This window comes from Leopardus geoffroyi, chromosome D4 (assembly GCF_018350155.1).
Source record: "Leopardus geoffroyi isolate Oge1 chromosome D4, O.geoffroyi_Oge1_pat1.0, whole genome shotgun sequence".
NCBI lineage: Eukaryota > Metazoa > Chordata > Mammalia > Carnivora > Felidae > Leopardus > Leopardus geoffroyi.
Window position 1 is genome coordinate 37,148,398 of NC_059342.1, and position 20,610 is coordinate 37,169,007.

A 20,610-nucleotide genomic window follows, 5' to 3' on the forward strand; every position below is an offset into this window, starting at 1 on the left:
GTTTTAAGAGTTTAGGTCTTTCACCTCTTTGGTTAAGTTTATTCCTAGGTATCTTATTATTTTTGATCCAATTGTAAATGGGACAATTTTCTTAATTTTTTTTTTACTGCTGCTTTATTATTGATATTTAGAAATGCAACAAATTTGTGTACATTGATTCTGCATCCTGCATTTTACAGAATTTGTTTATCAGTTCTAGCAGTTTTTGGGTAGACTCTTTTACATTTTCTTCATATAGTATTACATCATCTGCAAATAGTGAGAATTTTACTTCTTATTGAGATGGATGCTTTTCATTTTTTCTTGTCTGATTGCTGTGGCTAGGACTTTAAATATTATGTTGAATAAAAGTGGACATTCTTTTCTTGTTCCTGACCTTAGGTGGAGAACTCTCAGTTTTTTCTCATTAAGGATGACGTTAGGTGTGATCTTTTCATATGTAGCCTGTATTATGTTGAGGTATGTTCCCTCTAAACTTAATTTGTTAAGAGCTTTTATCATGAATGAATTTTGTACTTTGTCAAATGCTTTTGCTGCATCTATTGATATAATCATTTGGATTTTATCCTTTTATTGATGTTCTGTAACTCATTGATTGATTTGCAAATATTGAACCACTCTTGAATCGCAGAAGTAAATCCCACTTGATGTGATTAGTGATTTTTTTAATGTATTATTGGACTTGGTTTGCTAATATTTTGTTGAAGATTTTTTCATGGGGGCGCCTGGGTGGCTCAGTCGGTTAAGCGTCCGACTTCAGCTCAGGTTTTGTGAGTTTGAGCCCCACGTGGGGCTCTGTGCTGACAGCTCAGAGCTTGGAGCCTGCTTTGGATTCTGTGTCTCCCTCTCTCTCTCTCTGCCCCTCCTCTGCTTGTGCTCTGTCTCTGTCTCTCAAAAATGAATAAGTGAAAAAAAATTTAAAAAAAGGTTTTTTTCATGTATTGGCCTCTAGTTCCTTTTTTTTTTTGCTCTGTTTTTATCTGGTATTGGTGTTAGTGTAATACTGACCTCATAGAATAAATTTGTAAGTTTTACTTCTCTTCAATATTTTAGAATAGTTTGTGAGGAATAGATATTAATTCTTCTCTAAAATTTGGTAGAATTCACCTGTGAAGCAATCTGCTCCTTGCCTTTTTTTGTTGGAAATTTTTGATTAATGATTCAACTTCATTGCTGGTGATTGGTGTGTTCAAATTTTCTATTTCTTCCTGTTTCCATTTTGAGAAGTTATATGTTTCTAGAAAATTATCCAAGTTCTTCTAGGTTGTCCAATTTGTTGGCTTATAGGTTTTTAAAATATTTTGTTACAATTGTTTGCATTTCTGGGGTGTTGTTGCTATCTCTCCTCTTTAATTTGTGATTTCCTTTTAATTTTTGATTTTGTTTATTTGACTCCTCTTTATCTGTCTCTTCCCCCTTCTCTCTTTTTTGAGGAGTCTTTTCAAAGAAACAGCTCATGGTTTCATTGATGTGTTTTCTTGTTCTTTTAGTGTCTATATCATTTATGTCTGCTCTAATCTTTATTATATTCTGCCTTCTGCTGGTTTAGGGTTTTTTGTTTGTTTTGTTTTTCTTTTATAGCTCTATTAGGTGTAAGATTTACAGTGTTTAATTCTTAAAAAAATATAGTTATGGAAATATCATTTTACCCAGTTTTTGAGATGGAAAAAATTAAGGTAGAAAGACCATATGAAGTAGTCTTTAAAGTCATAAGCTCTAGAGTGTGGCTGCCTGGATTAAAATCTAAATTCCTCTAATAAAAAGCTATATGTGATAAGTTTTTAATTAACAAAAATATTTAAAGTGATAATACATGCCACACCTCTGTGATTGGGTTGATGTGGGCATTAAATGAGACTTTATACTTAAAACATTTTCAAATCAAAAATTGTACCTAAGGAAGTTAAACTGGCAAGGAAGGCTTACTTTCAGGCCACTTCAAGAAGTAAGAGAGCTAAGAATGCAGTCTGAACATGAGTTGGCTGAAACAAAGGGTGGGTGAGTTTTTAGTACTTGGTTGAGGAAGATCTTCTGCTGTTTGTGTTTGCTAATTGGTTTTACCATAAGTAAAAATAATTTTTTTTTTCTTGCACTTTCATGATAGGGGGTAGCTTTACAGTTTGGAGCAAGAAATCTACTCAAATTAGGCTGCTACCCTTTCACAGAGCCTGAGAGGAAGAGTAGTTTATCTTCCTTGATTATTAAATATCCAAGGGATGATCCTAGTTCCTTGAGAAAGAGAGTCTTGGGTTGTAAAACTGGCAGAAGGCTTTGTCAAGCAAAAAACAAACAAACAAACAAACAAATAAACAAACAAACACCTGTTGGAACTAATTAACAAGTTCAGTAAAGTTGCAAGATATAAAATTAACATATGGAAATCAGTAATGTTCTTATACACTCACAATGAAATATCTGAAAAATTAATAAAGCAACTATCCCATTTACAATAGCAATAAAAACAACAAAATATCTAAGAATAGATATAAGGAAATGAAAGATCTGTACAGTGAAACCTTAAAAACCTTGATAAATGAAATAGATGAAGTTACAAACAAATGGAAAGATATCTGTGTTCACTGGTCTGAAGTTTAAATTTGAATGGAACCACAAAAGACTTCAAATAGCCAAAGCAATCCTGAGAAAAAAAGCAAAGCTGGAGACATCACACTTCCTGATTTAAAATATAATACAAAGCTATAGTAATTAAAACAGCATGGTACTGACATTAATGGAGATACATAAACCAATAGGACAGAATAGAGAGACCAGAAATAAACTCCTGCACATACATTCAACTTATAGTTGACAAGAAAGCCATGAACACTTAATTGGTAAATTATCTTCAACAAATGCTGTTGGGTAAACTAGAAAACCAAATGCAAAAAGAAGGAGATTGGACCCCTTGTCATACATCACTCAAAAAAAAAAAAAAACTCAAAATGAATAATAGATTTAAACATAAAACCTGTTACCATATAACTCCTGGAAGAAAATATAGGGAAGAAACTCCTCAATGTTGGTCTTGGCATTGATTTTTTAGATATGACACCAAAAGCACAAACAACTAAACAAAAATCAAATTTGCACCAAACTCACAATCTTCGGCAAAAGAAACAATCAGCAAAATGAAAAGAAAACCTACAAAGTATGAGAAAATATTTGCAAATAATATATTGAATAAGACTAATATCCAACAAATATAAAGCGCTCATAGAATTCAATAACAAAAAAAAAAAAGACAAAAACAAGCAATCTGATTAAAAAATGGGTAGAAGAACTGGATAGACATATTTCCAAAGAAGACATACAAATGGTCAACAGGTACACAAAGATGCTCAATATCACTTATCATCAGGGAAATTCAAATCAAAACTACACACTGGTTAGAATTGCATCAACAAGAAGATAAGAGATAATGAGTGTTGGCAACGATGTAGAAAAAGGGAACTCTTTGTATATTGTTGAGAAGAATGTAAATTTGTTTAACCACTATAGAAAACATATAGAGTTTCCTCAAAAAATTAAAAAATAGAACTATTATATGATCCAGCAATCCCACTTCTGGATTATGTTTAAAGGAAATGATAACAGGGTCTCAATGAGATATCTCTACTTCTATGTATATCGTGGCATTATTCATAATAGCCAAGGTATGGAAACAACCTAAGTGTCTGTCAACTGATAAACAGATAAATAAAGGAATTATATCTCACAGGAGTGGAGAAAGAATTTACAATTTTAAGTGAGTTTTCCTTACAGTAAATGCTAGAAGAAAAGGGAGGTCAGGGGTCTAGAGTTAGGAAAAGACAGTCTAAAGCTTAGTCAAAATGAGAGGAACATTAAGGCCCTCATGGAAGACTGGTCCTTACTAGCATATCATTATTAGGATCTTATTAGAGAAGGAAAGTAATTTTTTCCACAGTCTCAAACATTTAATGGTCAAATTAGGGTTGTGAACCAAGGACTGCTTGAATTTAACATCCATGATATAACTTCCTGTGGTAATCTGAATCGCTAGATTAGGGGACCCCTTTTTATATGTCTCCTCTAGGGCACCTGGCCTGATCACTTGCACTTAGTACATGCTTTTTTTTTCTCTTAAAGACCTTTTATACTATAAGATGAGCTGCCTTTAGATAATACAGATGTCAGTTGATATTTGTTGAGACATTTCCAGAAAATAATTATATCATCATAACCTGTTTTAAGCAGGACATTCTAAGAAGTTTTCTCAATATTCCATATCTCTTCTATGAAATAATAGCAAAGCAATAAATATATCCTATACTTCATCCTACCACTAAAATCCCAAGAAGTCCTAATCAATAAAACTCAGGTCCTCCACAGGATGTTAAGATTGGTTGTGTATGGAAATCAGTCAATTAGTATACCTCTTATTTGTTTTCTGCTTCTTTTGGACAGATAAACAGAACCAGCATAGAAACGATATCATTCAATTTCCTTAGCTTTTGAGATTCTGGAGTTAGATAAGAAGCAGAAAAAAATTAAAGGAAGTTTAAGTCCTGGACTGGCACTTGAGGGCAAGAGAGAAATAAATGGACTGAAAAAACTGTGAAACACAGCATAAGTATAGAAAAAACACACACACACACACTCCATACATGTGCAACTTAATGAATGGTTGCCGATTTGAACTATTCTGTACCACATCTGAAGGAAGCTATACCAACAGTCTCAGGGAGTTCCAACTTGTTTTTTACCTCTCAGGAGATTGAGAGGTTTATAAGAGAATTCAAACTCTCTGGTCTTAATCTGAATGAACATTTTTGCCTGTATTTTCCTGAATTTTTCCTCCTCATTACTTTAACAGTTCTGTCTAGGAAAACTGAAATCTAAAATTTTCCTCCACCTGTCATTTCTATATTCGTAAAGCCTCAGGACTCTCGTTGATGGTCCTGTTACAATCAATGTTCTTTTCCCTCTATCAGCAAAATCAAGTTGTTATTTTGAAATTAATTTACGTCATCTTTCTTTGCACAATTCACTGAGATACATCTTGTCACCCACATTTCACAGTGTGACATCTTGTCAAAGCCATTTTGCTACAAGCCTTTTGAAACCGATTTCACAAGTCAAATGACGGGTCTATATGCTAAGAATAAAAATCTCTCCAGTCAGCTAAAATGTTGCTGTTGTCATTTTTAATGAAGTTGTCCTATAAGAGCAAAACACCCAAGTCTGACAGATTCACATATACATGTATAGGTATAAGACAGATTTAAATGAATGCAGCTTTAAGTAAAATCTGAACAGATTGCACATTTAGATGAAGTTAGTTTAATAACCCAATAAAAAGAACTCCATATGATAGAAATTATATCTCTGTAATTGTTTGCTGTTGTCATGTCTGCATTTGATATAATGAAGAGGCAAGCTGCCAGTGGAATGCTATAGAAGATCAGCAAGTTGTCATTGGAGACAAGAATGCAAAGGCAGCACTCTCTCTGTTCCCATCAATCAGAAGGAGAATTTGGTTCTCTTGCACAGTCTTTTCTTTATTGGATTATATGGATATTTTTTTTTAATTGTCAAATTTCTCAGATTGAAGGACAGCTATTTATGCTCTAAAGAGTCCTTAAATAAATATTCTCATATTCTAATGTATTCTTGAATATGTCAAACATAGACAAATGAACAACAACAACAAAATCACTGGGTGGTTAGCTTGAGTGGAGTAAAGAATGTAAATGGAATGTCTCAAGGACTTTTCATCAAACAGACTCCATTGAGGCTATTTGCTTCACTCAGTGCAAAGGAAAATGAAGCACTTTATTTTAAACAGTTCGTTTGAAGCTTTGTTCTTGGACAGAAATACAACTGTACTATGTATTTGTGCAATGATTTAATTTTTTTACTGTATGTTTAGGTAGTGCTTTACTATTTCAAAGTGCCCAAAGATTGTAATCATCATATAAAAAAATAAGAAACACTAAACATTATGTGTGACAAAATCAGAGTATTCTCTTTCTGAAATTGTGGTAGGTAAAAATTAGCATAAAGAGTATGCTGAGTTTGCCCTTCTATAGAAGTAATTCTCAATTACTTTGTTATAGGTAATATGATACTTTTCTAATCTCATTTAATGCAGAAATGTGCTCTACGATATTTATTAAGGAATTAGAATGAATACTATAGTTACAAGTTACACTATAATTATTTCAAAAGTACTTTCAGATCAACAATATGCAAGCCTGTATAGGATCAAGAAAAATATATAGGAAATAAGATTTTGGGTATAATGTCTGTGTCAAAGTAATGAGGGATAGAAGCAGAAAAATGTTCACCTTTAGCCTGCACAGCTGAACTATAGCCTGCATAGTTCCAATAAGAATCAAATATGTGTGGGTTACTACATTCTTAAAGGGTCTCATGACTGCCTGTACATCTCACCGATAGTTAAAATCAAACTGAATGACAAGCACCAGAGAAATGTTGTGCAAGTAGTTTCTTGAATAGAAATCTGAAAAACACATTTACGATCTAATACTCCCTCCACGTCCCCTCCCCCTCGAACCCTAAGCATATAACCATCAACTTCATACAGTAAAAGTGCAGCCCTTTCTGCCCACGGGTCCTGTTCCCATGATAATTAAATAAATTTACTAAATCACACCATACAGCATCTCAAGAACTCTTTCTTGATCATTGCATTGATGACCCTGCAAAAAGTAGCTAAAGTATTGACCCATATGCTATTTAATTCTTTAATGTAACATTTTTGTTTTCATTTCTTTGAGGAATTGACAAACCATGTTCATGGCACATAGGTGACCAGTGGCTTTTATTTTTTTTTCCCCTTCCAGGCTTCAGAAATAGAAACATTTTTTTGTTGCATTTTTAATGAGAGCATGTGAAATGGTTACATAGATTATTGTATAATATCCTAAATTTTGTCTCTTTTCCCCCAAAGAGTAAAGTGTTTACTATCTGGCTCTTTAAGAAAGTTTGCTGGCTTCTGTTTTATTTATTTATTTTTTCAATTTTTTATTTAAATTCTAGTTAGTTAAAATACAGTGAGATATTGGTTTCAGGAGTAGAATTCAGTGATTCATCACTTCCAGACAACACCCAGTGCTCATCACAACAAATACCCTATTTAATACCCATCACCAATCCAGCTCACTTCCCTTCCTCAATCAACCCTGTTTGTTGTCTATTGTTAAGAATCCCTTATAGTTTGTTTCCCTCTCTCTCTCTTTTCTTCCCCCTCCCATATATTCATCTGTTTTGTTTCTTAATTCCACATATGGGAACAGCTGGGTGACTCAGTCAGTTAAGCAGCCAACTTCGGCTCGGGTCATGACCTCATAGTTTATGAGTTTGAGACCCGGATCAGGCTGATCCAGCTCAGAGCCTGGAGCCTGCTTTGGATTCTGTCTCTCTCTCTCTCTCTCTCTCTCTCTCTCTCTCTCTCTGCCCCTCCACCCTTGTTCTCTCTCTGAAAAGTAAACATTTAGAAATCAATCAATAAATAAATCCCATATATGAGTGAAACCATATGGTATTTGTCTTTCTCTGGCTGAATTATTTCTCTTAGCATAATATACTCTAGCTCTATCCATGTCATTGCAAATGGCAAGATCTCATTCTTTTTGATGGCTGAGTAAATTCCATTATATATATATATATATATATATATATATATATATATATATATATCAATATATATATATATCACCTCTCCATAGTTTGGCTATTGTTGGTAGCGCTTCTATAAACATGGGGGTGCACGAACCTCTTTGAATCAGTATGTTTGTATCCTTTGTGTAAATATCTAGTAGTATAATTGCTGAATCATAAGGTAGTTTTATTTTTAACTTATTGAGGAATCTCCGTACTGTTTTCCCACAGTGGCTGCACCAGTTTGCATTCCCACCAACAGTACAAGAAGGTTGCCCTTTCTCTGCATCCTCTCCAACACTTGATGTTTCTTGTATTGTTAATTTTAGCCTTTTTGACAGTGGTGAGGTGGTATCTCATCATGGTTTTGATTTGTGTTTCTTTGATGATGTTGAGCATTTTTTCATGTGTCTGTTAGCCATCTGGAGGTCTTTGGAAAAGTGTCTATTCATATCTTCTGTCCATTCCTTAACTAGATTGTTCTGTGGGTATTGAATTTTATAAGTTCTAAATAGATTTTGGGTACTAACCCTTTATCATATATGTCATTTGCAAATATTATTTCCCACTCCATAGACTGCCTTTTAGTTTTGTTGGTTGTTTCCCTCACTGTACAGAAGCTTTTTATCTTGATGAGGTCCCAATAGTTTATTTTGGCTTTTGTTTCCCTTGCTTCCAGCAATGTGTCTAGTAAGAAGTTGCTTGGGCTGAGGTCACAGAGGTTGCTGTCTGTGTTCTCCTCTAAGATTTTGTTAGCATCTATTTTAGAACACTGGCAACACCTTAAGTATGTGTTTGTCTTGCTAAGCATCATTCTTATGTTGCTGATCATAGGGAAATAACATTTAAAGCTTCTCCTGTATATACTTTCTTTTTTTTTTTTTTTTTTTTTTTTTAAATTTACAGTTCTATTGCATCTTTAGCAGATGAACTTTAAATTTTTTTTTTCAACGTTTATTTATTTATTTATTTTTTTTTTGGGACAGAGAGAGACAGAGCATGAACGGGGGAGGGGCAGAGAGAGAGGGAGACACAGAATCGGAAACAGGCTCCAGGCTCTGAGCCATCAGCCCAGAGCCCGACGCGGGGCACGAACCCACGGACCGCAAGATCGTGACCTGGCTGAAGTCGGACGCTTAACCGACTGCGCCACCCAGGCGCCCCTGTATATACTTTCTTAACAACTTAAGTTTCCTTCTATCTTTTGTGTCCTAAGAGATTTTTAGGTGATTATTAGCAATTGAAAGTTATGAAAGAATTTTCTGCGTTCATTGAGATGATCAAATGATGTTGCTCCTTTAATCTGCAAATGTGGTCAATTACACGTACTGTTGGACCACTTCTAAATTTGTGTAATAAATACTTTACAATGATAGATTATTATTGTAAAGTAGTATAAAATTAGGCTAGCTAATATTTTATTTAGAAGCTTTTAAAATAAAATTGATAAAACAGACCCTGAAATCTCTCAATCTCTCTCTCATTGTATTATATTGTACTATTTTTTTTCCAGTAGTTAAATGAACCTTATAAGATAAGCTGCAGCCTCCCCCCCATTTTTTATACTAAACTTGCATATCATGTGAATTCATCATTACATGCATATTTGTAAGAAGTCAACTATAAAGCCCTTTGGGCCTTGGTTATTATTGGAAGGGACGTTTGTTATAGACTGTGAAACAATGTGGTTTGTAGAGAAAAAATATCTTTATGTTTTTACATAGTTAGGGCCTAGACAAAATTTTACTGAGAGTTGGAAACTGAGTTAGAAGAGCACATGGAAGTTAATTTACAATTGCATAGATACTGAAAACTCCGCAGAGATTTACCTAACTGCAGTGGTATGTTTTTACACTTGAAGGGAAAATAAGTCATCTTTGGATTGTAAAGCCTGAGGCAATGGTCTTTCATTTCCCCTGGTGAGGATTATTCAAATTCCAAAGTATTAGAGTAGAAATTTCCAGGAAGATTCTCTACGATGGGTAGGGTAGGAGTTAGCTGCCTTTTTTTTTTTTTTTTTCTGGTTATAAGTACAGAAAATTCATTGTCTCTATTCCTTGCCTACAAGTCAGATTTTGTATGTGGAGAATATTTGGCTTGGTACTCATCGTGTTGGTGTAAGTGTAAGAACTGAGACAGATTGGTGTGACACGCTTGTTAGCGTCTGTAGGGTAAATAATAAAAAAATCTGCTCTGATTCAGAAACTTCATGGGTGCATTCAGGACAAAATAATAAAGACAAATATTAAAGTTCTTTTTAAAAATATTTTTAAATGTTTAGTTTTGAAAGAGAGAGAGACAGAGAGAGAAGAAGGGGCAGAGAGGGAGAAACAGAATCTGAAGCAGGTTTCATGCTCCAGGCTGTCAACACAGAGCCTGAAACGCTGCTGGAATCCACAAACCGTGTGATCACGACCTGAGCAGAAGTTAGACGCTTAACCAACTGAGCCACCCAGGTGCCCCAGTAGACTAATATTAAAATTAGCATTTTGCAATGAGAGATTCGTTTTTTTCTTAATTTTTAAATGTTTATTCAATCTTTGAGAGACTTAGAGTGTGAGCAGGGCAGGGACAGAGAGAGAAGGAGACACAGAATCCAAAGCAGGCTCCAAGCTCTGAGCTGTCAGCACAGAGCCCGATGTGGGGCTCGAACTCACAAACTGTGAGACCATGACCTGAGCCAAAGTCAGATGCTTAACCTACTGAGCCACCCATGCGCCCGACCACGAAAAGATTCTTATAGGGATTTTTATTAAAATTTCATTAAACCGGTAAATAATAAAGGGTATATTAACATTTTTACTATGTTGAGTCTTCCAGTCCATGAACATAATATGTGTCTCCATTTATTTAGGTTTTCTTATATTTCTTTTAATTTTTGTTGAAGTGATTGTAAATGATATGTCTTAATTTTGATTTCCATAATCGGTGTTGATTATGTATGCTGTAAAACTTCAGAACTTAATTGCTATTTCTAAAGGCTCGATTTTGCAGATTTCTTGTATTTTTTACAAAGCCAATCATATTGTTGTAGGGATTCCTTACCTCAATACCCAGGGTTTGTTGTCTGGCCTTGTAGCCTCTTCAAAGAATGAAGAGGTGGACACAAAATAAAATGAGCAGCAGGCAAAAGTTTATTAGAGTATAATATCAGAAATTAGGAAGAGTAGGAAAGCTCTCTTTACAGAGAGGGGGCATTCGAAAGTGAATGCAAGAGACTATAGGCAAGGGTCTTTGTTTCATACGGTTTTGGTCATCCTTGTTCCTTCTCAAGTTGGACCCTTATTGTGTAGGTAACTCTAGATGCCTAGTCCTTCCTTTTTCATTGGCTCATTTCCACTCTATGAGGGATGGTCTATGGCCATACCTTTCCCATACATTTTTATGATCTACTTGTTTTTAGTCAGGTCTTTAACTTGTCAAATTCCAGGGAAAAACCTGAGGTGTGGGGTGGGGTGAGGGGTAGGTGGTGTCTATTACATCCTTAAGAGGAACTTTATGCCTGAGGGAGTTTGCTCCAAGTCAGATATATTTCCCAGAGGAAATGTTTTAAAATATAAGTTTTTCCCCATCCAGGGACCTTCAAGTCCTAGCCTCTCCCTTTCTTCCTGCTGAATCCTATCTTTCCCTATTATAACATGATCTGCAAATAGTTATATTTCTTTATTGCCAATTTATGTGCTTTTCAACACATTTATGTCATTGTATTTGAAGTGTGTTCTTATAGACAACATACGTGTGAGCCTTTTTTTTCCATCCTGCAATGTTCTGTATTTTAACTGAAACATTTAGATAATTTATATTTAAGTATTTTCTATATTAGGGCACGGATCTGTCATTTCATTATTTTTATGTTTTCCTGCTACTCATTCTTCTGTTTGTCTTTTCTTGACTTTGCAGGATTGTTTTTCAAGATTTTGAAGATTGTTTTTAGAAATCTGTGTTGATTTATTTGCAGCACTTAGGAGAATATCAGTTTCGTATAGATTTCACAGTGGTTGTCATCAATGTTATAACACACAGATTATCACAGTTCTACCTGGTATCCTTGTTTCACCACTTCAGGTGAGGTATAAAAAATTTACTTGCATTTAGGTTCCTTTACCCTCCACATTTTAAGTGCAATTGTCTTCAGTATAATGTCAGATGGTGTTATAATTTTTGTTTCAATCATCAAATAGGATTTCAAAATTTTATTTTAGAGTTTTATATTTTCCTCACTTTCTGTCCTTAATCTTTACCCATTCACTGTTCTTTCTTTCTTTTTGTAGTCCCAGGCCCCCTCTGCTACTTCCTCACTTCTGATCTGGGTATTTCCTTTAGCCATTCTTAAAGGGAAGTTTCCCTGATGACAAAGTCTCTTTTTCATTTTCCTGATAATGTTTTATTTCCCCTTCATTCTCAAAGGATATTTTCACAGGATATAGAATGGAGGATTGACATTCATTATCTTTCAGAACTTTTAAATAGTATGCCACTTTTTTCTGGACTCCATGCTTTTAGTTAAAAATCGGCTGTCATTCAATTTGTTTTCTCCTTTAAATAACCAGCAATCCCTCTTGATGTCATCAATTTCATTGTGTGTCAGAGAGCTTTGGTTCAACTTAGCATGTCTTACTAAGCCTCTGACTCAATTTTTAAAAGATGGGTTTTGTAAAGATCTGCACTCTTATCAATATAGGTTTCTTCCAAGTATTTTCATCCGAAGGAGAACAAAGAGTCAGATTTTAACTGGTATTATTATAGCACTTGGCTTGGCTTTCAGGGTTACTAGGGTTACTGGTAACCTTTTGCTAAAAAGTACTAAATCTGTATACATGATGCCTGACCAACAGCAGTGACAAACATTAACCTTGAAATCCACTGTGTTTTGTGGCTTCTTCTCTAAAGACCACATCCATTATCTGTAATTGCTTTATCCATGTACTAGTTCAATTAGATATGAAAGCCATTTCTCCTAGTGGATTTCTTTTCAATTTTGAAAAAGTCCCTCTCTGGTACAAAGAAACTAGACCCTACCTGTTTTTCAAACAAAACTACCAGCTTATGCATTAAAGTTTATTTATTGTACAATTTAGTCCCCTGCCTCTAAAGCCAAAGACACTTTTTTCCTTTGATTCACTATACACATCTGGCTCTGTCGTTTAGGTTTTTAATACTTTTAAAAATAATTTCTGTGTTTTGCATTTCAATTTTGCTCATATGTCAGTAAGTGTTTGCTGTAAAACAAATTACCCCCAAATTAGTGGCTTAAAACAGTAACCATGTATATATCTTATAATTCTGTGATTTGGAAATTCAGGCTGAACTCAGATAAATGCTTTTTGTGCTCTCTGCTGGGGACACAAAATCAGATGATGGTTAAGCTGCCTGGCTTGTACAGGGAACCCCAGGATGAACCCCATGTGGTTTCTTCACCAAGCTAGTCCGGACTTTTCCACATATCAGTGTCAGAGTCAAGAGGAGAAACATGCAAAAAGTCTTGAAGTCCTGGCTCAGGACTTGCACATTACCTCTGCTACATTGTCTAGAAAGAAGCAAGAAAATAGTCTAAAGAAACCAGAGAAGTAGGGAGATAGGTCTCAACTCTCGAGGAGTGGAGATTCACAGTCATATCCTGAAGGCACTTTTACTGGGAGGAAATAAATTATGGCCAATTCTGCAATCCTGTAGAGTTTTTTTTTTTTTAATTTTTTATGTTTATTTATTTTTGAGAGAGAGAGAGAGGGAGAAAGAGGGAGAGAGAGAGAGAGAGAGAATGAACAGGGGAGGGGCAGAGAGAGAGGGAGACACAGAATCTGAGGCAGGCTCCAGGCTCTGAGCTGTCAGCACAGAGCCTGACACGGGGCTCAAACCCACCAACTGTGAGATCATGACCTGAGCCTAAGTTGGACACTTTACCAACTGAGCCACCTAGGTGCCCGTGTAGTTTTTTTTTTTTTAAATATTCCTTCACTTTTATTCTATTTGTTTTAATTGTTTTAAACATTATGTTAAAATATATTTTAAATTATAAGTTAAATTAATTCTAAGTGACATTTTGAAGTGCTAATCTTCCTGTTTATTGTGTTTTATAATTATTTCATTATGTAGTTGGTATTTTTTATTGTAAAATTAAATTTCAAACTTCATGTGGAGAAGTTTTATATGTAGAGATTGTGTGTGTGTGTGTGTGTGTGTGTGTGTGTGTGTGTGTGTGTTTAGTGGTGGTAAAAGTAGAGGAAGAGTCTCTTTTCCCCTGGGATAAGGAAGTTTTGTTAAAAACCTATATATTTTTTGCCTCTGCTTTTTGGTTTTGTATTTTTTTCTATGTGTCCCTGAAGTTCTATGTGTCCAAAAAAACATTATTGGAAGATTCCCATGTAATGCAAGTGATATGAAATTTTATTCTATACCCACAAAATAAGTTTCTTTTCTTTCTCAAAATATCAGGCAGAGACAACCATCTACATGGCTTGTCAGTGTACATAGCAGACTTTTCTAGTATGCATTTACTAATGTGGAAATTCTTTTAGGGCCTCAGCTGGTCAGGCCTTTTAGTTTTAGTTGCCCCATTTGGGGATATGATGGTAAAATACTGGCTCAAAGCTCCTTCCCAGTGCTTATATCCTCAGTGCTTCTGAACTTTGATGGTATCAGCTCTGCACTTATGTTTCTTGTCTGAAATCCACACTTTTATTCTCTTTACTTTGGCACAAAGGTTTTTTTTTTTTTTTTTATTTCATATTTACCTTTTCATTGTGGTTCTTGTATTTTACTTCAAAGTTTCTATATTTTGAAGCATTATGGATATTCTGTATTAGTTCTCTAAAACTACGCCCAAATATTACAAAAAGTGTTTTATTTTTCAGTGATCTCTATGCCCAATGTGATGTTTGAACTCACAACCCAAGATCAAGAGTCGTATGCTCTACCGGCTGAGCTAGCCAGGCACCTTGTGAGAAGTGTTTTTGTTTGTTTGCCTGTTTTTAACAGTAACACTTAGCAGGAGTATAGGACATACTTTCATCAATAATAGTGGTTCATTATGAAAGTTCACCTTGTTGTTTAAATAAACCAACCATGCCTGTCTGAAACATTAGAGAGTGCTTCCATTTCAAGAGCATCCTCAGGTTTTTATCAATTAACATGCCTCATTATGAAACAGACATTATCTTCCTCTATCTACTGTGGCCTTGAAGGCACTGCAACGTTAAAGCTCAGGGGTGCTATACCTGGTTAAACTCATTTCTAAAATTCTGGATTTCTCTACTGACATACTCCTTATAGTTTACCGTCTCAGTATCAGAAGTGGTCTACAAAGCCAAAGAGCTGTCTTTTGTTTATGCGAGATTCCACAGGCTGCTAGTTTTAAGTGAAAGTCTTTGAGTCTTTACCCAGCATACTGTAATGGTAGGGCACGAATGTCTCTTCCAGAGTACTTCATATATATATATATATATATATATATATATATATATATATATACTTTTTATGGTGGAATAGAGAACATTACCCAAAACGAGTTTCAACAAACTCTAAGTCCCAAGGATAACTGAGTAAAAAAATACTTAGGCAGGTGGTTGAACCCTTTCGAAAAATGCTACACACTACCCTACTTTAGAGTGTTTATAATGCATATTCATATTATAAAAAGTTCTGAACATTCTGCCATAAAAAATCTTGATTATTTTTTAACCTTATATATTTTAAAGATGTTATTTTTAGAGCCCTTTTAGGTTTACAACAAACTTGAGAAGAAGGTATAGAAATTTCCGATATATTCTCTGCCCCTACCCATGCACAGCCCCTTCCCATTATCAACATCTTACCAGAATGGTACATTTTTTTTAAAACAAAGAACGAACCTACATTGATACATTAAAATCACCCAATGTCTGTAGTTTACATTAGGGTTCACATGGTACATATTCTGTTGGTTTGGACAAATGTGTAATGACATGTATCCATCATATAATATCATAGGGTATTTTCCCCTCTCCAAAAATCCTTTGTGCTTTGCCTGTTATATCTTCCCCCTTATTCCATAGCAACCACTGATCTCTTTAAATTTTCATTGTTTCCATAATTTTGCCTTTTCCAGGATGTCTTATATAGTTAAAGCATACAATATGTAACCTTGAATGATTGGTTTCTTTCACTTAGTGATATGCATTTAAGGTTCTTCACATCTTTTCATGGTTTGATAGCTTCTTTCTTTTTAGCACTGGATAATATTCCATTTTATGGATGTACCACAGTTTATTTATCCATTTACCACTTAAGGACATCTTAGTTGCTTCCAAGTTTTGATAACGCAGCTGCTGTAAATGCCTATGTGCAGGTTTCCATGTAGACATAAGTTTTCAACTCTGTTGGGTTAATAATTGGGAGATTACTGAATCATATGGTAAAAGTGTGTGTAGTTTTCTAAGAAGCCACCAAAATCTCTTTCAGACTGGCTGTACCAGGTTGAATTTCTACCAGCAATGAATGACGATTCCAATTGCTCTATTTAATGTCAGTAATGGATGCTGTCAGTATTCTAGATTTTGGCCATTTTAATGTGTGTGTAGTGGTAATCTGTTGTTGTTTGAATTTGCATTCCCTGATGACATATCATATGAAACATCTTTTCATGTGTTTATTTTCCATCTTTATATCTTCGTTGGTGAGGTTTCTATTCAAGTCTCTGGTGCATTTTTTAATTCTAGTGGATTTTTAAAATTGAGTTGTTTGCTTTCTTATTGTTGAATTTTAAGAGTTCTTTGAATATGTTAGATAACAGTCTTTTATCAGCTGTGTCTTTTGTAAATATTTCCTCACAGTCTGAGGCTGGTCTTCTCATTCTCTTGACAATACCTTTCATAGAGCAGAAACTTTATTTTTTAATTTTTTAGTTTTAACAAAGTGCAGCTTACAAATTATTTCCTTCATGGAGTTTGCTTTGCTGTTGTATCTAAAAAGGCAACACTATACTCCTAGATTATTCCTAGCAATTATCTCCTAAGTTATCATCGAGGAGTTTTGTAGTATTGCATTGTACATTTGGGTCTGTGATCCACTTATAGTTAATTATGTGAAAGGTGTAAAGTCTGTGTCTAAAGTTATTTATTTTTTCCATGAAGATGTCTGGTAGTCCCACTATTGTTTGCTGGTGACTGTCTTTGTTCCATTTTATTGCCTTTGCTCCTTTGTCAAAATCAGGTGACTGTAGTTATGGGCTTCTATTTCTAGGTTCTATATTCTGTTCTATTGATCTGTTTGTGTATTCTTTCTCAAATGCCACACTGTCTTGATTACTGTCACTTTACGGTAAATCTTGAATTCAGGTAATGTGAGTCTTCCAATTTTTTTTCTCTCTCAATATCATATTGATGACTCTGTGTCTTTTACCTCTTTCTATAAACTTTAGAATCAGTTTATAATATCCATAATAAAACTTGCTAGGATTTTTAGAGAAATTGCAACAAATCTTTAGATCGATTTGGAAGGAAATGACTTTGTTGCCATAGTGCGTTTTACTATCCATGAACATGACATATCTCTTCATTTATGTGGTTCTTTTTTGTTTTAATTCATCAGAGGTTTGTAGTATTCCTCATATAGATCTTGTATGTAGTTTGATAGATTTATACCTAAGTATTTCATCTTTGAAGCTACTAATGTAAATGGTGTTATGACTTTAATTTAAAATTCTACTTTTTATTGTTAGTAAATAGTAAATCAATTGACTTTTGTATATTAACTTTATATCCTATAAATTTTCTATGATGACTTATTATTTCCAGGAGGTTTTTCTTTTTAATTCTTTCAGATTTTCTGCAGAGGAGGTCATGTTATCTGTGAACATAGACAGTTTTATTTCTTCCTTCCCAATTTATGTAACTTTTATTTCCACTGTGTGCCTTATTGCATTAATTTGAACTTCTAATACAATGTTGAAAAGGAGAGATGATAGGGGACATCCATGGCTTGTTCTTGTTCTTAGGAAAAACTTTGAATTTCTCACCTTTAAATGTGACGTTAGATGTAGACTTCTTAGATATTCCTTATCAAGTTCAATAAGTTTCCCTCTATTCATAGTTCACTGAAAGGTTTTTTTTTTTTTTTATCACTAATAGGTGTTGGGTTTTGTCAGACCTTTATTTTTATTTTTATTTTTTTTGCATCTGTGAATATAACCATGTGTTCTTTATTTTTTAGGATGTTGGTGTGATGGGTTACATTAATTGAGTTTTAAATGGTTAACCAGCCTTTCATACCTGAGATAAATCCCATTTGATCATGGTGTGTAATTCTTTTTAAAGGATTTTTTTTTAATGTGTATTTATTTTTGAGAGACAGAGGCAGAGTGTGAGCAGGGAAGGGTCAGAGAGAGAGGGAGACACAGCATTCGAAGCAGGCTCCAGGCTCTGAACTGTCAGCACAGAGCCTGACCCGGGGCTCAAACTCATGAACCGTGAGATCATAACCTGAGCTGAAGTCGGATGCTTAACCGACTGAGCCACCCAGGCACCCCTATAATTCTTTTTATATATTGTTGGATTTAATTTGCTAATTTTTTCTGGAGAATTTTTGCATCTATGTTCATGAAAGATATCAATCTGTAGTTGTCTGTCTTGTAATGTTTTTATCTGGTTTTGGTATTAGGGTAATGCTGGATTCACAGAATGAATTAGGACATATTCCCTGTGCCTCTACTTGCTCAAAGAGATTGTAGAAAATTGGTGTAATTTCTTCCTTAAACGGTATAATTTGCCAGTAAACCCATCAAGGCCTAATGCTGCATACGGTTCAAGGTTATTAATTATCTATTCAATTTCTTTAATAGAACTAGGACTATTCAGATTGTCTATGTTTCTCATGTAAGTTTGGTTAATTGCATCTTTCATAGACTTGGACCATTTCATCTAGGTTATCTAATTTGTGGGCATAGAGTTTTTTCATTTTGTTTCTTTTTTTTAAATTTTTTTTGGGGGACACCTGGGTGGCTCAGTCGGTTGAGCATCCGACTTTGGCTCAGGTCATGATCTCACAGTCTGTGAGTTTGAGGCCCACATCGGGCTCTGTGCCAACAGCTCAGAGCCTGGAGCCTGTTTCAGATTCTGTGTCTCCCTCTCTCTCTGACCCTCCCCCGTTCATTCTCTGTCTCTCTCTGTCTCAAAAAAATAATTGTTAAAAAAATTTTTTTTAATAAACTGTTTTTTAACATTTGTTTAATTTTTGAACGAGGGGGGGCAGAGAGACAGAGGGAGACACAGAATCTGTAGCAGGCTACAGGCTCTGAACTGTAGGCACAGAGCCCAACATGGGGCTCGAACTCATGAACTTGAGATCATGACCTGAGTTGAAGTCAGACGCTCAATGACTGAGCCACCAGGGTGACCTGGTAGTGTTTGTTTTTTATCCTTTTAATGTTCATGAGATCTGTAGCAATGTTCCCTCCTATCTTCTGATATTAGTAATTTCAGTTCTCTTTTTTTCTTAGTTAGCCTGACTAGAGACTTAATTGGTTTTAGCAAACATTTTGAAGAATCAGTTATCGTGTGTGTGTGTGTGTGTGTGTGTGTGTGTGTTTTGTTTTGTTTTGCTTTTCTCTATTGATTCCCTATTTTTAATTTTATTGATTTTTGCTCTAATTTTATTATTTTTTTCTTCTGCTTTTTTGGATTTAACTTGCTTATGTTTTGGGAGTTTCTTATGGTGGAAACTTTGATAATTGATTTTAGATCTTTCTTTTTATCTAATATATGCATTCAGTGTTATAAATTTCCTTGTCAGCACTGTTTTCACTGCACCCCACACATTTTGATACCTGATCATTTTATTCTCATTTAGTCAAAATATTTTAAAATTTCTCTTGAGATTTCTTCTTTGACTTGTGTTATTTAGAAATGTGTTGTTTAATCTCTACGTGTTCTGGGGATTTTCCAGTTTCCTTTCTGTTATTTATTTCTAGCTTAGTTTCATTGTGTTCTAAGAGGAGACATTGAAAAAGCTACTGATTGTTTTAAATTTGTAAACATGTATTTTATGGTCCACAGTATGGTCTATTTTAGTGAATGTGCCATGTGAGCTTGAGGAGAATGTATATTCCTCCGGGTTTTTTGTTGTTGTTGTTGTTTTTGTTTTATTTTTTGTTTGTTTTTGATGAAGTTGTCTTTAGATTCAATTTTATCTATTAATTGATGGTATTGTAAAATTCAACTATGTCCTTCCTTATTTTCTGTCTGCTGGATCTGTCCATTTTTGAGGGAAGGATGTTGAAGTCTCTAACTGTGATAGTTGAATTGATCTAGTTCTCCTTGGGTTTCTATGAGGTGTTTTTGTTTTTTGCCTCATGTATTTGTGATAACTGTGTTGTTAAGTGTATAAATGTTAAAGACCTGTTATATTTTCTTGGACATTTGACTTTAATGCCACTTTTTATCCCTGATAATATTCTTCACTGAAATCTACTCTTGATGACTTAATACAGCTATCTGTCCTTCTTTTGATTTGTGCTACAATGATACATTTTTTTCTCACCCATTTACTTTTAATTTATACATGTGCTTATAATTAAAGTGGACTTCTTGTACACAGCATATAGTTTAGCTGTCTTTCTTGGTCTACTCTGACAATCTTTTTTTTTTTTTTAATTTTTTTTCAACGTTTATTTATTTTTGGGACAGAGCATGAATGGGGGAGGGTCAGAGAGAGAGGGAGACACAGAATCGGAAAAGGCTCCAGGCTCTGAGCCATCAGCCCAGAGCCTGACGCGGGGCTCGAACTCCCGGACCGCGAGATCATGACCTGGCTGAAGTCGGACGCTTAACCGACTGCGCCACCCAGGCGCCCCTACTCTGACAATCTTTTAATTGAAGTATTTAGAACATTGAAATTCAAAGTAAGTATTGACATAATTGAATTAATATCTACTATATCCATTACTGTTTTCTATCTGCTAACTTTGTCTTTGTTCCTATTTTTGTCCATCAGAGT